This window comes from Triturus cristatus, chromosome 5_1, assembly GCF_964204655.1.
Source record: "Triturus cristatus chromosome 5_1, aTriCri1.1, whole genome shotgun sequence".
NCBI lineage: Eukaryota > Metazoa > Chordata > Amphibia > Caudata > Salamandridae > Triturus > Triturus cristatus.
This window is the reverse complement of record NC_140587.1, coordinates 882,725,319-882,744,836: the sequence shown is the minus strand read 5'-3', so window position 1 is coordinate 882,744,836 and position 19,518 is coordinate 882,725,319.

Below are 19,518 nucleotides of genomic sequence, written 5' to 3'. Positions count from 1 at the left end.
AACAAAGGAGGAGATGTGGTCAAGTAGTAATATTTTGCCCAGTTTTCCATTGTACAAGTGGACCGACCAGCTAATGGTTTTGGTGGTATGGTACATCCTTGCTGAACATTGTCTTGATAGTGGATTATTTATCTTTTTTGATGAAGCACCTCCCACCTGAAGTGATCTTCATGGAAGTAGGCTGCTTCGACACTTATGGTTGACCATGGCATCCCTTTTTTCATTGTGCTGAACTGAGGTTGCTGCTGGTATTGAGAACACAGTAAAGTGTCTGGGCTGTTTCTCATGATACCAATATTCGCTTCATAATCAACAAGTCCCAAACCAGGGAGAAGAGTTTCCTTACAGTGCTAAAGCCAGACATTGTGGTGGACCTAGGCAAGAATTGCCGTTCCGCTTGGTGGCTGTTGCAGGGTTTTTAGTGATGCTTTTTTAGATTTTCAGAAGATGTTGGTGGAACAGGGGCAAACTGAATTAGTTAGCTCGGCTAACTATAACTGGCAAATAGATATAGTATTTGAGTTCAAAATGTTAATGTTGCCTCTGAAATATTCCCCTAACTTTATTTCACTCAAACCTTTGGTTTTCACAGCATCAAGGTACCCACCATTTGTTGGCTATGCCCCACGGGATGGGGTGCCTGGGGAACAAATCATGTCGCTGATGGGGGCTTTGTGGCCCCCTTTAATAATTGGCCCTGCTCCAGTGGATGAAGTCATAGTGCTGAAATCGGCTGGGGAGGGGGCTGCTTGCCACACTCCCCGTTTATGAATTTGCTGGGCCCTGGGGAATCGCAGCTTTGGTCCAAAATTGGATCAGAATGGGGGCCTTCATCCTTCCCTCTCCCTTTAGTAATTGGATAGTGCCCAGAGGATGGGGTCCCCAGAGCCAATATTGCCCAAAGAGGGTGCTGTGTGACCCCTTTAGTAATTGACTGGCCCCGGGGGCACGGCCTATAATGGGTCAGGGAGGGGCTGGGCCCTGAGGAGAGACCCAGTCCCTGGGGCAAGAATTGGGCCAGGGACGCAGGTTGTGTGACCCGTCTCCCATTCAAAATATGATCAGGCAATGAGAGATGGGGTGCCCAGGGTTGAAATCTGCCAAGGGAGGGGGGCTGCATCCACTCCTTCCCATTCGCATATTTGGCCCAGTGAGGGAGGCTTTCTGCCCCCTCCCTCATAAATATAGTGGTGGGCTCAAGGAGATTGTGTGCCTGGGGCCAAAAACAGGCACAGGAGAGGGCTATAAACCCCGTATGCTAATGAATGCAATGATCCCGGTTGATAGGGTTCCTGTGGCCGATACCCCTTACTCCTTTAGAATATGGCTGAGCCCAGAGAGAAGTGGTCCCCTGGGTCAAAAGCAAACAGGGAAGGGGGCTCTGTGCCTCTCTACCCTTAAAAATGCACTGTGCCCCAGGGAATGGGGTCCTTTGGGCCAAACGTTATCTATGTAGGAGGCCTGTGCATCCTTTGCGGAGTTGGCCAAAGTGCCTGACTGCAATATTTAATTATCATACCGTATTCCAACCGGCGTTGACTGCATGTGGGTGGTTGGCTGCAGGGCCTGACTGCAGGCTACGCTAGGCTAACCCTCTATCACGCACGGCCAAAGATTGTGGCAGCAGTAAGATCAATGTATGGTAATTAATTATTATGCTACATTTAAAAACTTTTTTGAAATAAACCAAAGGTTACAGGTACGTTACAGTTAGGAAATCGCATTAAAAACATAGAAATTCACTGAAAAAAACAAAGGTTACAAGGACATTATAGTTAGGAAATAGAATTTAAAAAACCTTAGAAATTCACTAAACAATCAAAGGTTACAGAGACGTTATAATTAGGTTCGTATTTTATACACACAAAACCATAGAATTTCAGCAGTTATAGTTAAAGTTATCTCAAGTAACTATAACTTGTGCCCTGAGGTAACTATAACTCCCACGCCAGGTTCTGCAGCCAACAGTCCCTCGGGCATGGTCAAAGGCTGTGCTTGGCAGCAGTTGGAATAACATATGGTAATTAAATACTACTTTATGTTACAAAACTCTAGAAAGTTACTGAAAAAACTAAAGGTTACATGGACCTTATAGTTAGGAAATGGATTAAAAAAACTTAGAAATTTACTAAACAACTAAAAGTTACAGGGACATTATAGTTAGGTTCAGATTTTGCACACATAAAACAATAGAAACTCAGCAGTTATAGTTATAGTTATTTCAAGTAACTATAACTCACACCCTCGCCATGCACTAATTACCTCAAATATTACATTACTCACCACATCTTCCATCACATCATTTGCAATGAAATTATTGCTGAGAAAACTGTGCATAGCTGGGACTTCAGGACAGAAATGGGAAGTTGATACTGTACAACATACAGTAGCCTCAATCTCTATGGCACTTCCCCTAAAAAAAGAATAAATAAATATGTAAATAAATAATAAAAGATGCATTTCACACTATGAACTCTACCCGAATTATCTGCTCAGGTAAAAATTCAAATTGATTTAAATTTGAGTTGATTATCGGTCCTCCACACTTAGGAATAACAGACACTCACATTTGTTAAATCCTTCTAGCATTGTTTTCTGTGATCCTGTGAAATTTATTTTTTTTAGTCAAAATCTTTCTTACATGACATGATAATGATGTTGTTTCGGTGATTACGCATCACACCTGGAACATGAAAAGCCAGGAATTATGCAAGATCAATCATGAGCAAAGGAACTTTTACTTGGGCTTAATCCTTAGCAGCCTAGCTCTTATGGAGATGTCCTAACACTTGATTTACCATTATAAAAATTAATGAAACTTTAGAAGAAAAAACTGCTGTTCATTTAAACTGAGGCCATATGACTGAAGCCTATTCCTAAGAACAGAGGTATGCAGAGGCTGCAATACAAATGGGAATAAAAAGACTAATAGAGGAAACATTGTAAAAACATGAATTTCCTTACATACATTAAGGAAGTGTCCATTGTTATATAGATTCCTCAATGTGAGAAAATAGAGCTTTTTGAAGTTTCCCCCACTTTTTGCCCCTGTTTCTGACTGATACTGGCGGTTAATGTCTCTGATTCTGCCCTGGGTCTTGCTAACCAGGCCAGGTGCCAGTGTTTTGTTTAAAATGTATATGGTTTTCAATAGCACATATGTATTTATAATGACAATAGATCCCATTGAGTTTGTCACACCATGAGATGCTTTTATAGATATGTTCTTCTTTAACTTCCAATAAAGAATTATGAAGTAAAAAAAATGTATATGGTAGTTAGGTGTAAAACCGACCGACAGAAATAGCCTGTTGAGATTCGACAGCGCACACCCATGGGCCCTTAGGGAGAAACTACCGGTGGGACAATTCCTACGAATTCGTAGGAATTGTTCCGAACTCCAAGATTACAAAAAAGAAGCACAAGTACTAACAGACAAACTAAAAGAAAAGAACTACCCTGTCAAAATCATTGAAAAAGCTAAGAAGAGAGCATGAAATACCCCCAGAGAGGCTCTCCTCGAAACTCAAGATAGGACACAACCACAACAAATGATCTGTATCACCACATTCAATTCATCCTCAAATGATTTGAAGAAAATAATTAGCAAAAAATGGCCCATACTTACATCAAATAAGTTAACATATGAGAAACCTATGTTCTCCTTTAGAAAAAATCAATGTCTGAGAGACACCCTTGTCCATACAGACACATACAGACTGAAAGGTGGCAATCAATTGACACTGTGGAACACTCCGCCGGTAACTGGACACTATGTGGGTCATGTGTAGCTTGTGAATTCACTGAACACACCAAGACTCTTGAATTAGGCTTACGTACTCCGTGGGAACAAAGGTCACACACAAATTGTAACTCAGAAGTGGTGATCTACCTCATTAAGTGCCCCTGTGAATTGTCTTATGTGGGCATGACCAGTCGCAAAGTTAAGATACGGATAAGTGAGCATAGAAGCACGATCAGGCATGCGGTCACAGCCACTAGACTAACATCACATTATGTGGAGAAGCAGCACAAAGACACGGATATACGATGGACAATAATTGAGAAAGTTAATGGTACTGGGAACCTGCAGAAGAGACTCCTAGACAGGGAACAAAGCTGGGTATACCGATTGCAAACCCACAAGAACGGACTCAATGACGGTATACCATGGAGCCAACTCAACAGATGAACACAGTGCAAACACGCCTCTTGATAGTCATAGAGGCAGTCACCCAATATTATGCCTTAGCCATGACTATCTATTATTAAAAAACGCCATCTGATATCTATGCCTGAGTCAAGACAAGTCAATTGCCACACAACCAACATACACACTATAGGACAGTGAGCCTTCACATTATACCTCACTTTAGGGCACTTTCATTTATGTGTGAAATGATTATTACCACTCCCTAGGATAGGTTGGTGTAACGTTTCATTGAATTGTGAAAGTAACAATACCAATAGTAGTAGACCTTATTTCAATACATCAACAGAGACTATCAAGTTCTTCACCTTTACTAATGTGCCCCTATGAAATAAGTATCATCTCTAGGTCCCCTCACAAAAAATTGACCTTTTTTTGCTCCACTAAATGAGCACCTCCATTTCGTTTTTTCTAAACACTCATATTACTTTTATGAGTTCGTACTTGGGACTATTCTCACGCACGCTGGCACCTACAGTGATTAAATACCACACCACAAGCCTACCGCTTTTGAACTACCGATTCCTTTAAAATAAAATCAAAAAAACTACAACCCCCAACAACACCACACCAACAACGTCGATCCCGTTGTGACGTCGTACGTCACTTCCTTTGGGGGTCGGTGGCAGTACTCATACGTCTCAGTGTTTACCATGCAAACACTACATTTAAGCTCAAGACCGGCGACTCAGGCTGCTCGAGCCGAGGACCAGAACCGAAATAGGTTTGAATGCTGGGTGACTGCTCAAATTGAAGTAAATGCTTATACCCGGCGCTGACGCTCAGCGCCCCTCTCGTTTCTCTAAAATACGGGGCCTTTTAATGAATAACGGTCACGTAATTAGTGACTCTGGGTGCTTCTTTCTTTCTTTCTATAAGGCGGGGCTTTTTTACAACTATTGATCACCATAGCAGAAGATCTGTGCGCATTTCGCCTACTAAGTAGATACACCATTTTCCTTTCACACCACCCCCAGGACCACCCTCATTGTCATTCTGGTCCTGTGTGGAACGGTCAACTTCCCCGAATTGGGTAAAGTATGATTATAAAAGACAGTGTGCGTGAGATGTATGTGTGCCTGTGTGTTAATACCCCCAGTTTTATCCTTTATTAGTAGATACAATTTGGAAGATGTTACGCTTTATGGTGCAATTGAGATTGATTTCACATGGTGCACGCTGTTTTTAAGAAATCAGACGTTCACGCTGATAACGCTAGGATACGATTAAATTCGCCACTTTCACATAATGCCTGTCACATACAAACCAATATGTTACAGTGATATGATTCTGAGTGGCACATTGAGGGGGAAAATCCTCTATACAGAAGCATGTACATTACTTCAGGAATGCTCACCTTTGTGGATTCCACTACACCCCACTGGGGCAGTATGCACTGCAGCAATTCTTCCTGTGATGTTTTACATGGTGTTTGTCCCTGTTTTTCTTTTAAGATGGAATCTGGCAGATGACACACACTTTCCTTTAACATTCCACGAGGAGCAGCTACTCTGCCCCCACTTTACTGACAGGATAGGGACTTCCCATCATGTTAATCTCACTCACATAGAGGGGTCAGTCTCGCCCTGAAGAAAGTCCAGGACCTTTATGGCCACCGCGGACTGAAACATGTTGGCACTAGGGTCTTAGGACCATAACACTCCAACAAAGACCCATTTTAAAATATTTTAATTACCCAGACAGACCCACGAATAAAGGGAAACCGGGATCTGCCTGAGGTATTTTATCTGTAAACCCCCTCGTCTCTTGTGTATCAAAAGAGCTCTCAACACTGGTTAGGGGTCGGGGTGACCCGATGATGAAGCATGACACCACTAGGGTGTGTGAGGGTAATTAAAAGAAAAATAGTTTTTTTCCCACATTCATGGTTGGGTTAGGTACAACCTTTCACTAGAGAGTCCCCGTCTCTTTTTCCCCTCATTTTCTTTGGTCCCCATCTTTGGGTACAGCTAGTTTACTAGCACCACCGACCACTGTGTGGTCTATTGGAGTATTTTTTTGTGATTTTTAATTACAGTTGGTACTGGCAGCCTACCTGTAAGTCCATAGTATATGGTAGGGCATGTAGGTTTAGAGGCCCAGTAGAACTAATGCATTTAAGTGGGCACTGTTGTGATGCCTGCTATCATTTTAAAAGCTAGCCCTGCCTGGCAGGCTGGTTTTAAAATAAAACTATGTCCAAATTTGACTTTGGAATTTAAGGTACCACCAAAGTATTAAATGACCCTATTTTTACATATATGTTACTGCTAAGGTCTGCCCTAGGTGCCCTAAGGGTAGGGTGCCATGTTAATATAAGCAGAGACATTATAACATATGTTCTGCATGCCCTGGTGATCGAAAAACTGGCAATTTAATTTGTTCCCATTGTAGTCCATTAGCTCCATAGGCTAATATGGGAAGGCTATATTTTACATTAATAAAGTCTATCTTTTGAGAGGAGTTAGCTAAAATAATATTTAAAAGTGTCAAATTAAGAGTTGCAATGAATCCAACAACTTGCCAAGGCTGTATTTATTATAACTATTATAGGAAAGAAGTTAAAGAACTGCTGCCCTAAAGTTACCCAATTTAGCTATAGAGCAGCCTATTCTGATTGGCCAGCCTTTGACAGACTGAGCCAAGCTGCCTTAATGAGGTGTGAAGTTGTCCGGGCTGAGACAAAGAAGACATCTGGTGGGAGGAGAACTGCAGCAGCAGATGCGAGGACAGAAAGGTGCCTGGGTAGTTTCAAAGGGAAAAAGACAGTAAGGACAGGAACCAGACCCAACCCCACTTCCTTCCCCCCCAGCCAGATGGGATGCCCTATAATAAGATTAGAAGAGGGGCTGGAAGGGAAGTGTAGGGAAAATGTAGCCACACCTGTGGGTTGGGCTAGCTAGAGCTGACTCTCAAGAAAATATTTTCTCCATTTTGATTTTTGTGGAACGGTGCTTTCTGGGACAAAAATATGCCACACTTATAAGAAATGTGTCATCACAGAGGGTGGCATCATGTATCCCATTGGTCAGGGGTATCCCCTATTTGCCAGCCCAGAAACCTAGATAAATATGGGAGAGCTGCTTAGCAACTCAGATCCCTACCTGGAAATATCAAGAGAAGAAGGACTGCCCTGCTGAACCCTGGTCTGCACCACAAGAGGGCTGCACTCCTAAGGACTGCACTTGCTGCACACTTTTGACTCCACAAATAAGGACTTTGCCTGTCTTGAAAGGTACAAAAGACCTCCAGGAAGTCACATGCATCACCTTCATCAAGACCAGCACAGCTGACCAGCTTCACCTGGACTTTCAAGGATTTGACCGGGTGCATTGTGGGAATTGTAGTCCCAACTCTCCTAGAGGCAAATCTGAGCTTTATGATCCTTGGCCGGTTCTGTGGACCCTCAGAGACCCTAAATCAACATCTGGAGAAGGAGGACTGCCCTGCTGGACCCTTGGATTGCACAACAGAGGACTGCACTCATAAGGACTGCCCCTTCTGCACTCACAAGGCTTCACAACAAAAGGACTTTGCCTGTCTTAAGCAATCAGTGGACTCTCTGATCAGCAACAGGTAAAAAAGTGATGGAAGGGTTACCTGCAACATCAACAATAAGGAAGGATAACTCCAGCTGACAAGCTTCACCTGGATTTTACATGGATTGATCAGGTGCACTGTGGGAGTTGTAGTCTCAGACCCAAAGAGGCAAACCAGAGCTTCTGAATCCCTGGCTGGTGTTGTGGACAACTTTACTGCATCAAGAAACACTTCTGGAACTAAGTGTAGAAGTATTACATTGCAGGCTGCCTGAACTCTTGACTTTGTCTCAGTCCAGCGTGACCATTTTTTTGGGGGGGGGGGAGAATTTGACAATTTTATTTAGCATTTTGCAATTAAGAAACATGACACACTTTGCGAAGTCATTCGGAATATTGAGGGTCAGTATTCCTTCGATTTCCAATCCCGGAACTCTCAGCAACACTTCTATTTTCAAGTTCGGAGAATTGCTGATCAATGTTAGGGATCTCTACCTCCCTGTGCTCAGTATGCCTGGCATCAGTCACAGCGTATATCCACTCTGGTGAGGTGTACCTTTGCAACAGTACTCTCGCTCTCCTTGACCTTCTCATGTTAACTCGAGCTTTCTCCTCGTCACTTTGCTCAGATTCAGACGTTTCAGAAACTGGTGCAAGATCTCTTCCAGGTGCCAATCTCAAGTTTACCCGTCTCTGGTTCACGGCCAAAATCCCCTGGGCATAAGTCGTGGCACAGGTCACTCACGGCTGGAACAACTGCTGCTTGCACCTGCTGAGACACAGAACGGACTACGCCAGCCAGGCCTTTACAGTAGTCAAGAATCAAGTCATCAGTGATGTTAATCAAAGCAGTGGCAGGTATCGCTGGCAGACGCATCGCTCTCCCCATGAGTATCTCATGGGGCGACAACCCAGTCCTCCTATCGGCAACATTACGAAGACTCATGAGAACCAAGGGTAGTGCGTCAGGCCATTTCAGTGATGTCGAAGAACACACTTTGGCCATCCGTGCTTACAAAGCCCCATTAACTTGTTCCACAATCCCAAAAGCCTCTGGTCGATAACTGCAATGCAATCTCTGATCCACATTTAAACCAGCACAAAGCAATTTCACGATCTCACTATGGAAATGTGTTCCTCTGACTCCAAAGAGGTCGGAAACCCGAACCTCGGGATTAGCTCTCTCAGTAACAGCTTAGCTACAGTGAGTGTATCATATCTACGTGTTGGGTAAGCCTCCACCCATCTTGAAAAGACACATACCACAACTAAGATGTACCTCACCCCATTGCACTTTGGTGTCTCAATGAAATCCAACTGCATCCTATTGAAAGGACCTCCTGATCTCCCAATGTGGCTCAAAGTCACAGCAGTTCTCTTTCCTGCATTCATCTGCTGACATGTAACACACCTCTGACACACAGCTTCAGCTACTGCACAAAACTTCGGGTTGTACCAGGTCTGACAAAACACTCGCATCATCGCATCTCTACCAAGATGTACAGCACCATGAATCAATCGTGCCATTGGATTCAACAAACATTCTGGCAACACAGCTCGTCCATCGTTCGAAATCCATACATCCACATCTTCCTTCTCAAATCCAGCTCATATCCAGCTGTCCCGCTCCTGATCAGTAACTTCATCCTGCACCCGTTTTAGCTCCTCCCATGTGTCAGCCATGGTCAACATCATGCTGAGATCGGTTCTTTCTTGGCACTTTTCTACATGCCCTTCAGCAAAAATGCATTCATATTCTGCACAAAACTGGGCAACTTCATCCGCGTAGCTATTACCCCGCGACACAAAATCATTCCCCTTTCTGTGCGGAGAGCATTTGACAACCGCGATTTCCTCTGGACATTGCAATGCTTCCAACAATTGTCTCACATATTCCCCATTTCTGATGGGTGAACCAGAAGATGTCATGAACCCTCTTTGTGACCATAACTGTCCAAAGACATGAACGACACCAAACCCGTGCTGACTATCGGTATAGATCGTTACCCGAATCTGGTCAGCAGCCAAACTGGCATGGGTCAAAGCAATGAGTTCAGCCACTTGTGCAGTTTATACTCCTTCTAAACAAGCGGCTTCAACCACTCCTGTGAGGGTACATACAGCAAACGCTGCTCCCAGTCGACCAGCACTGTCTCTTAAACATGAACCGTCCACGAAGAAAATTTCATCAGAGTCTGGGAGCAGCTCATCCACAATGTCTGGTCTTGGTTTGGTGCACAGCTCAGTCACATCGAGACAATCATGGTCCTCACAATCTTCATCATCTACATTTGGAATAGGCAACAACGTGGCAGGATTTAAAACAGAACACCTCTTCAAAGTCACATTCTCTGCAGCAAGTATAACTTGCTCTTAGCGAGTCAATCGATTGTTTGTGAGGTGCTGTGTTTTAGTCCTTGTCATCAACAGTTCAACAGAATGTGGCACATAGACTGTAAGCGAATGACCCATTACAATGCTCTCACATCTTTCAATACTGACACCTGTTGCAGCAACGGATTTGAGACATCCGGGCAACGCAGAAGCTACTGGATCTAAAGTAGCTGAGAAGTAGACAACTGGTCTACGGACACCTCCATGAGTCAAGACTGCCAATGCGCAACCTTCCCTTTCACAGCAGAATAGGGCAAATGCCTTATTGTAATCGGGCATCCCCAAAGCTGGAGCACAACACAAGGCTTCTCTCAGCCTCAAAAATGATCTCAAACAGTCTTCGCCCCATGGTACCGGATCACTCACATCCTTACGCGTCGGCCGTTGTAAAGGCTTCGCTTCGAAGGAGAAATTGGGAATCCATTGGCGACAGTAGCCAACCATTCCCAAGAACATTCTGACTTCTCTCTGAGTGGTAGGCACAGGCATATTCATAATAGCTTCAATACGGTCTGGTGACACCTTTCTCAATTCTGTGACCCAAATACTGCACTTCACTCAGTCAGTACTGTAGTTTGCTCGGAGACACCTTGTGTCCATTCTCTGCCAGATAATTCAGTAGGGCAATGGTATCGATCCTGCAAGTGTCTTCAGTCTCTGACGCTACAAGCAGATCGTCAATGTACTGTACCAGAACAGAGTTCTGTGGCAACACAAGACCTTCAAGATTCTTTTTCAAGATCTGATTGAAGATAGACGGGCTCTCCGTATACCCCTGTGGGATACAACACCGCGTTAACACACAATTCTTCAGCCGAAAAGCAAAAAGAAATTGTCTTTCCTCATGAAGAGGAATCGAGAAGAAAGCTTGACACAAGTCAATCACTGTGAACCATTCAGCTTCACATGGGATCTGAAACAAGATCACAGACGGGTTCGGTACCACTGGACAACAAGGAACGACTATCTCATTAACTTTTCGCAGGTCTTGTACAATCTTGAACTTCCCACTTGGTTTCTGTAGTCTCATGAAAGGTGAGTTGCATGGGCTACCCATGATCTCCTTTAGAATTCCCTGCTTGATCATCAACTCGATTACAGGTTTGATCCCTGCAATGGTTTCAGGTGACAAATTATACTGCGGCGTCCTAGGGAATTCTACATTTGGCTTAACCTGGATTTTTACTGGGTCTACACCTTTAACAAATCTGATCTCTTCTCCACTAAGGTCCCAAACATCAATTGACACGGAATCCCACAGGTCTAGTGGAAGTTCTTCCACTGTCAATGCTGGATACATCTCCATGCACACACGCTGATTCGCAACCTTAAAGGTCGCATCATCATCCCTCGTCTGCACTTCTACTCCCTTTGGGGTACAATAAATGGTACAATTCAGCTTGCACAACAGATCTCTACCTAACAGGCAAACTGGACTAGAACCGCACACCACAAACTGCCCATCAATGTCTGCTTCCACAAAGGGTCCCCTCTGATCTACCTCTAAGACTGCTCCAAGCACGCAGTCCTCTTCCCCTCTCGAGCACGGTCGTACCAACGGGTCTAGACCATATTCCTCACTCCCTTCAAACACGGGCATCTGTAGGTAAGTTCGGACTCCCTGTTGCATATTCTGTATCCTAGGTGGTTGAGAAACCTGCACCTGCGGAACCCCAGACCCCCCTTTTACCATCTTCGGTCGAGTCACTGTAGGGACCATGTCCGCCACAGGAACCTGAACTATCTCTCCTTCTTGCTGTATCTGATTCAATGGGTTCAAAGGACACTCGCGTTTCCAGTGTCCGACCTGGTGACAAAGATGACACGCAGTGGTCTTCTTCAATGTCGCCACATCCATTCCTGTCTTAGGATCAATTGACTTTGGTCTTCCCTAACCTTGAGCATTCTGATTTCCTCCTTGATTATTTCCCTGTTTTCTTCCTAAAGTCCCTCCATTAGGCTGTCCCTGAGCTGTTTTCATCTGAACAAGCATCAATTTGTCTTTCAACTTCCTGTGCTTCGATTCTATCTCATCACTACAGTACCTAGCATACCGTAAAATCTCATCCACTGGCTTATTCTGCCAACAAATCAAATGCTGCTGTATCATGAGACTAACTTCTGGCCTCAATCCCAACACAAATTTCGAAACATACTGTCCCATGTCCTTAGTGTCTAACACGTCCACTCCACTGTATTGTTTAAAAGCCTGTAAAAGTCTCTCATAAAACTCATGCACCGTCTCTTTTGGCTCTTGCACGGTCCGATCTATCTTCACCCAATCAATATCCTGAGGTGAAATTTTCGACTTCAACCAAGTGATTACCTGCTCGAACTTTTTCATTACTATGGGTGATGGACCATTCGAGATTGGGTCCCGGTCAGGCTCTGAGGTTGGCCACTCAACAGCAATTTTACATGCTGACCATAAATCACTCAGAACCACAATGTCAAATAGTGTGTTCAAATCAACCCACAACACCTTCGCGATTTTGACAAACTGATCAACTTGCTTGTACCATTCCACGGGCTTCTCCCTTAACCGGGGAAAATCATTTGTAAATGCAGCCAAATCACCCCTACTCCATGGTACATGCACATATTCTCCATTCTGCACCTCTCGTAACGGGAAATTCCCTACCTCCGTCATCCCTCCACCTGGGGGTGGCGTCTCTCCTATCGTTTTCCTCGAACTTTTCTTTTTGGACCATCTTTCCTCCCACTTATCAAGCATGATCCATGCACGCATTGCTATGATCAAGTCCTTGATATGAGTTCTCAAACCCATGACTCTCTTTTCTTCCAATTTCTGATCACTATACTGCAATCTATGACTTCCTTGCAATGATTTCATTTTGGACAAGTCCACATCATACCTTTTTGTCAATTCTGACAACTTCTCATGTGCAGTTCGTGCCTTGCGAGTCACATCCTTCGCTACAAAGAGTAACTCATCTTGTTTGTACATATAGGTCCTCTCAAGAGGCAAATTTCCACTTATGATCTCATCTACCTCTGCCTTTAGCCTCACAACATCTAACATTTTCCCTTTCAGGGCTCCCTTCAGTACTTCCCTACAAGCTGCACCGTCCCTTTCATCATAATCACATTCCAGAGATCTACTCTCTTCTGACATACTCATAGGAACTGAACGATTCACTATTGTGCCTCGTTCACTTTCTGCTGTTCTCACACTCTGATTCTGATTCCTCACCGGTGGTGCCCACATCCGCAAATCTGATCTTGACCCGGCCAAAGACCTTTGTCTCACTGGTCTCAACTCTCCCTGTCCCCTAGAGGAGTCTGCTGTGGCTGGCAATGGCGTACTCAATTCTATAGGCTTTGGAGTTTGATCCATTCCACTCAACGATCCATTTCCCTAAGCCACACTCCTCGCTCCTACAACCGACTGCACTGAACTTCCAACCATCTCTTGGTCTGGGTCATAAACAGAAACGATAGGTCCAATGGTGACCGGTACCTTTAGCGCATCTGGTAACCGCGCACCTCTCCGGCTGGTTTCGAGTACCTTCAGCTCCTGTCGAGATCTTCCCTTCCATTCTCACTTCCGACTGAGTCGGTACTCCACTATTCCCTCTGACTGAACCGATTTTCCCTTGCAAAGATCGGGATTGTATGAAGGTGGTCTCTCGCACAACAACCTCTCCAATAGGCTATCGTCTGTGTCAGTATCATCATCATCATCTGTACTCTTTATTTTTGAGCCATCGGTTTTTACCAATAAAGGATACAACCTGTCTCCTTTTATTGTTTGCACTCTCCACCTTTTCTCTTCTGCGTCCCATCTTGCATTCTGAAAGGCCTTAATTGACTTGTTCACCCTCTTCTGACTTCGATCTCTTTTCCTATCATGTGCTGCTCTAATCCACGCATGCAATGCTTCAAACTGGTTTGGTCTCAGCAAAGGTCGTAGTGCCGCCATCGCAGATTTCAACTGATACAACACTTCCAATCTAAATGAGCCATATCGCGGGAAAGCTAACTCCCCTTCACACTGGGTCATCTTATGCCAATTTTCAAGCCAAATTATAGTATGCAACCCCACAGTTCTTGCCATATAATGCGCTGGAGTATCCTCGGGAGGGGCCTCTTCTCCCCCACGAGTAACCACATGTTTGTCACCTCTGCACAATTCCCGAAAAACTTTAAAACATTTCATGATGAACAAATTTCAATCGCACACAATGTTTCGTTCACTTCCTGATGTCAGACGCCACCAATAACAGCGTGACTCGCACCAACCGACCTATCGCAGCGTGGCACCTTCTGACATCACCCGTCCTCCGCTTGCAGCAGTTCCCCTCCTTCACAACTCATGTCTCACCCTTGCATTCGTCCCATTCATATGCCGAAATAACCGTTTGTCCCAAACAAGTTACTTCTCTGACTGTCCGTCCATAGTCTCTCGAAGTTGTCGACCTCGGTTGGCAACTGTCTGTCCACGTCAGGCCAGACAATCACCTCTGATAGGTTACAAATACTCAAATTCCACATACAACAACCCACGACCAGCGTCGGTTTCTCACGCACTCACACATTCGCTCCCCCTATCTCGGTCTGGGTAATCGATGACGTCTCACGATCCCCTTTCGGTGGTCAACAAAATCTACCTCGGGTGTCTTCTACACCACAATCGCTTAAGCTACTCATCATGCCTAAGACTTTCCCGGGCTTCGCGCGCTCACAGCCTGATCTCACAATCACTCAACACTCACCCCAACTACGCAAGACATCACACAACAAAACAACACCGCAATCTACAAACATCTCACCCTATTCATACTCACTCCTCCATGAACTGCTGCTTTCTGCCGCACCGCTACTCTCCGTCATCCGCTGCTCGCCATCCGATGAATCACCATCACCTGACTTCTACGGGCCTCAAGGATCTCTTATCCTAATCTAGATCTCCCCTCGCTATCGGAAATAACCATCCTGCTCTGCTACCAACTGCTAAGGCCGGATTCTTGTCTACCTGGTTATCCCCAAGAATCCTCACAGGTCGTCAGGATCTTTTTATCTGCCAAATAGTGTAGAGGGGATAAACACAATTATCAAAATATATCTACCACAATTCGACTTCATTTAGAAAGGACCACTGACTCCGAATCTAAAATTTGTAAGATTTTATTACAACCAAAAATAACTGAACATACAGGCACCTCAATACAAGGTGCAAAAGGTAAATGGGCACTAGTACAAAAGCGAGCCTACGCAGAATTCTCATTCGGCTTAAAACAAAGAGAATCACCGACTCCAAAATCATCAAAAAGGCAATTGTAAGACCAATGTCTAAATTGGGAATCATTAGTCAAAGAAGGAAAAACATTAATCTGTCCCTACACTAACTCTAAGGTGACGTCCCTACTTAGCATTCCCATCCCAGGTAAGAGAATCAAGGAAAAAGGTGACAGAAGTGAAGACTCCCTTAAGAAGTACATTCACTTAGTCAGAGCTCGATCTAAGATGCTCCTTCTAGCTTCCCACCTATGTCTCATTTGCTCAACCCACGGGGCACTGTCCCTAATACAAAACCCCTACATCATAGAACACGCCCTCTGCACACCTCTTTGGCCAGGTCTTCCTTCGATAGTTTTCCATCGAAGTTGTCTGTCGTCCAACGTCCGTTAGCTTGACCTTGGGTCCCAGGCACCTTGCGCAGCAAAAGTAACTATCTCACATTCCAATGCACTCCCCTGTTGGCTTCTCACAGCATCCTAACTCCTAAAACAAAGATCTATTCTCTCTAACAAGCTAAATGTCCTTGCACCTGCAACAGAAACATGGGAACAAAAAGAATCACTTCACATCTTTAAGATTTTACATTTCTCTGCAGCCCAAAGCCTTTACCAAGGGAATCATTTTCGGCCTACAATATTAACTAACATAAGGAATGAACAGGCCCTCTCTTTTGACATATATGTAATCAGGCCTTTACAAATTAAACACACTATTAAACCACACTCTAAGCATTAGTTCATTATTTTTATATATGTGAATAAGCAACCTACACGTAGAACTTTAACATGGCACACGTTTAACCTAATACATTGCATTGTACGGAAACTAATGATTATTCGTTATTGAATACATTCACGATAACTTGCAACTTTGATCCTCACAAAAGCATTATTACATTTCTAATCACCTCTAGGTTAACAATTACATTAATACATTTCTATGGCACTTCTAAACATACATTAATTAATATGCGGGTGCTGGCTAACGGTGAATATGATGCACCCCTACAAATTTCAGAATCTTATGGCGCTCTATCAGCGGAAAAGAACATCTCCCTGGACCACTGTCCTCCAACATTCAATGGGGAGCTATTTGATCATCTTCCTAAGGGATCATAATAGACCAAAGCAGGTTGCTTGACCTGGAGCTCGTAGCTAAATCCTTATCTAGGCTAACTCCTAGGCTCTTTACTTCTGGTCTGGGGAAGGGGCAGACACTCAGATATGGGAGGCTAGAGGAATTGATCGTAAAGTGAGGGATTATTTCCCATTACCATTACCTCTGTTCTCCACTCATTGAGCTTGAAACAACTTGTTGCCATCCAACTAGTCACCTGCTCCAGGGTTGGGTGATAGGGAGTCAGCAATCTGAGTGTCATCTATGTATGAAACCATCATAAAGCCTGAAGAACAAATGATGTCTGAAAGCTGGCGGACATAAACATTAAAAAGTGTCGGGCTCAAGGAGGAGCACTGCAGCACTCCACTTTTAAGCCAATGTGTCCCTGATGAAAAGGATCCTTTACTGATTTGAAAACCCATTTGTGTTGGAAACAGGATTAACCATTTTTTTAAAGCTATGCCTGTGATTCCAGCCCATTTTTGTTGGAAACAGGATTAACCATTTTTTTAAAGCTATGCCTGTGATTCCAGCCTCTTCAAACCTCTGGCATAGGATTGAGTGGGAAACTGTATGAAACGCTATGCTCAAATCCAAAAGGATGAGGGTAGCTGGCCCATATGGTCCAGCATCTTTTTAATGTGTTCTATGGCCAATAAAAGAGCTGTCTCTGTACTGCAGCCCGGTCAAAAAACAGTCTGTGTCTAGCATGCTCCTCATTGAATTGACTGATGCTTGTCTTTACATGTTGCAGCTTATGGGGTAGGGAATGCTTTATGCTTCCACTGCAGTGATGGTTACTTTGAAAATTGCACCAATTTGTCCAGGATTCAGTAGGGGTGCAGAGGTAGTTTAAAGATTTTAATGCATTTTGCAACATGAACAAAGTTTTGGGAGATAGGATGACCCATCATGCTTTATGTCAAAACCAATGGTACTTCTGTTTGGCAGCTGGCTTCATTTAGGTGCTCCAAACAGTGGAAACATTTCTGGACGTATCCTCCCAGACAGTGTTTGCCTCCTGTAGGACCAGGAACTATCCTTCACTCTATGAGCATTCAGACAGACTTCTAGGTGCTAGGTGAACCAATAGGCTCTACATAAAGTAATGCAGAGTTCAGGGGATGCTCCCCCTCTTCTAGGAGACTGGCTCTCAGGATTTCACCAGCCTGCCACTAAATGAGAATCATGGAGCCCTTTGGGGACCATGCAACACAAAAAGATGATGGACGGAATGTTGAACATTGTCAAACATTCACCCCCAGTCACAGATCTGGGTTTAATCCATCGCTATTTTGCTCACCACGCCACCCCAGTTCAGACATAGCCATATGCAAATCAGTCTTGACCCTGTGCCTCATTGGAACAGTCCAGACCGAACTGCCAGTCCATGTCTTCCCTGGACAGGAATCAAGCATCCTAGGACCGGTTTCGGGCTTTCAGCCCTCATCAGCCAGGATAGCTTGACTCCAGTGGCGTAGTGAGCACGGGACCCACATCTGGGCATACCCTTCCCACTTAGGGTGAAAATGCAACACAAAAAGATGATGGACGGAATGTTGAACATTGTCAAACATTCACCCCCAGTCACAGATCTGGGTTTAATCCATCGCTATTTTGCTCACCACGCCACCCCAGTTCAGACATAGCCATATGCAAATCAGTCTTGACCCTGTGCCTCATGGGAACAGTCCAGACCGAACTGCCAGGCCATGACTTCCCCGGACAGGAATCAAGCATCCTAGGACCGGTTTCGGGCTTTCAGCCCTCATCAGCCAGGATAGCTTGACTCTAGTGGCGTCGTGAGCACGGGACCCACGTCTGGGCATACCCTTCCCACTTAGGGTGAAAATGCAACACAAAAAGATGATGGACGGAATGTTGAACATTGGCAAACATTCACCCCCAGTCACAGATCTAGGTTTAATCCATCGCTATTTTGCTCACCATGCCACCCCAGTTCAGACATAGCCATATGCAAATCAGTCTTGACCCTGTGCATCATGGGAACAGTCCAGACCGAACTGCCAGGCTATGTCTTCCCTGGACAGGAATCATGCATCCTAGGACTGGTTTCGGGCTTTCAGCCCTCATCAGCCAGGATAGCTAGACTCCAGTGGCATAGTGACCTGCCTGTATAGGGAAATATACACATCTCTGCTTAGCATACTTTGCTTCTCTCCACATTTAAGTCTAGGTTTCTGTCCAATTCCCTGATGTATGATGGTCTTAGTAATTCCCTCTGTCTTCATACCATTCACAGATCATATCCTGGTGAATCTTTCCAGTTCCCTAGCTTGTTTCACGGATCCTATGTTTATTCTGACCCCTTTATATCTGCATTCTGGGCATTTCTCTATCTTCGCTCTGATCCATACTCGTTCCCAGGCTTTCTTGTTTCCTGTTTTGTGCCTCCTGGTTTTGCTGGTTTTCTCTTTTTCAATTCCCAGTTCAGACTTCCCTTTATTGGTGGTTCCCTGATTCTATGTAGCTGATTTATTCCTTGCAACTTGCTCTCTCCCTGCACTTGTGCTCTGTCCCTGAGCATTCAACTAATTAATCCATGTGAGCCCAGAGTGTGGCAGCTCACAACTGACATGGTTGATCTGTCACCTTGGGGACACAACCTTTACAACGCAGTCATTACATCGCACTACCTTTACATAGCAGTCATTACATCACAACATCCTTTACATCGCATGTCATTAGAACGCAGCCCTAACATCGCATGTCACTACAACGCATGTCATTACAACGCATGTCACTAAAACGCAGGCATTACATCGCAAGTCATTACAATGCATACCATTACAACGCATAGTACCCTTACACTATCCAACACTTACCCTACTGTTGCACTCACTGGAGTTAGAATAGTAATTTTTACCCCTACACTATCCAACACTTACCCTACTGTTGCACTCACTGGAGTTAGAATAGTAATTTTTACCCCTACACTATCCAGCACTTACCCTACCGTTGCACTCACTGGAG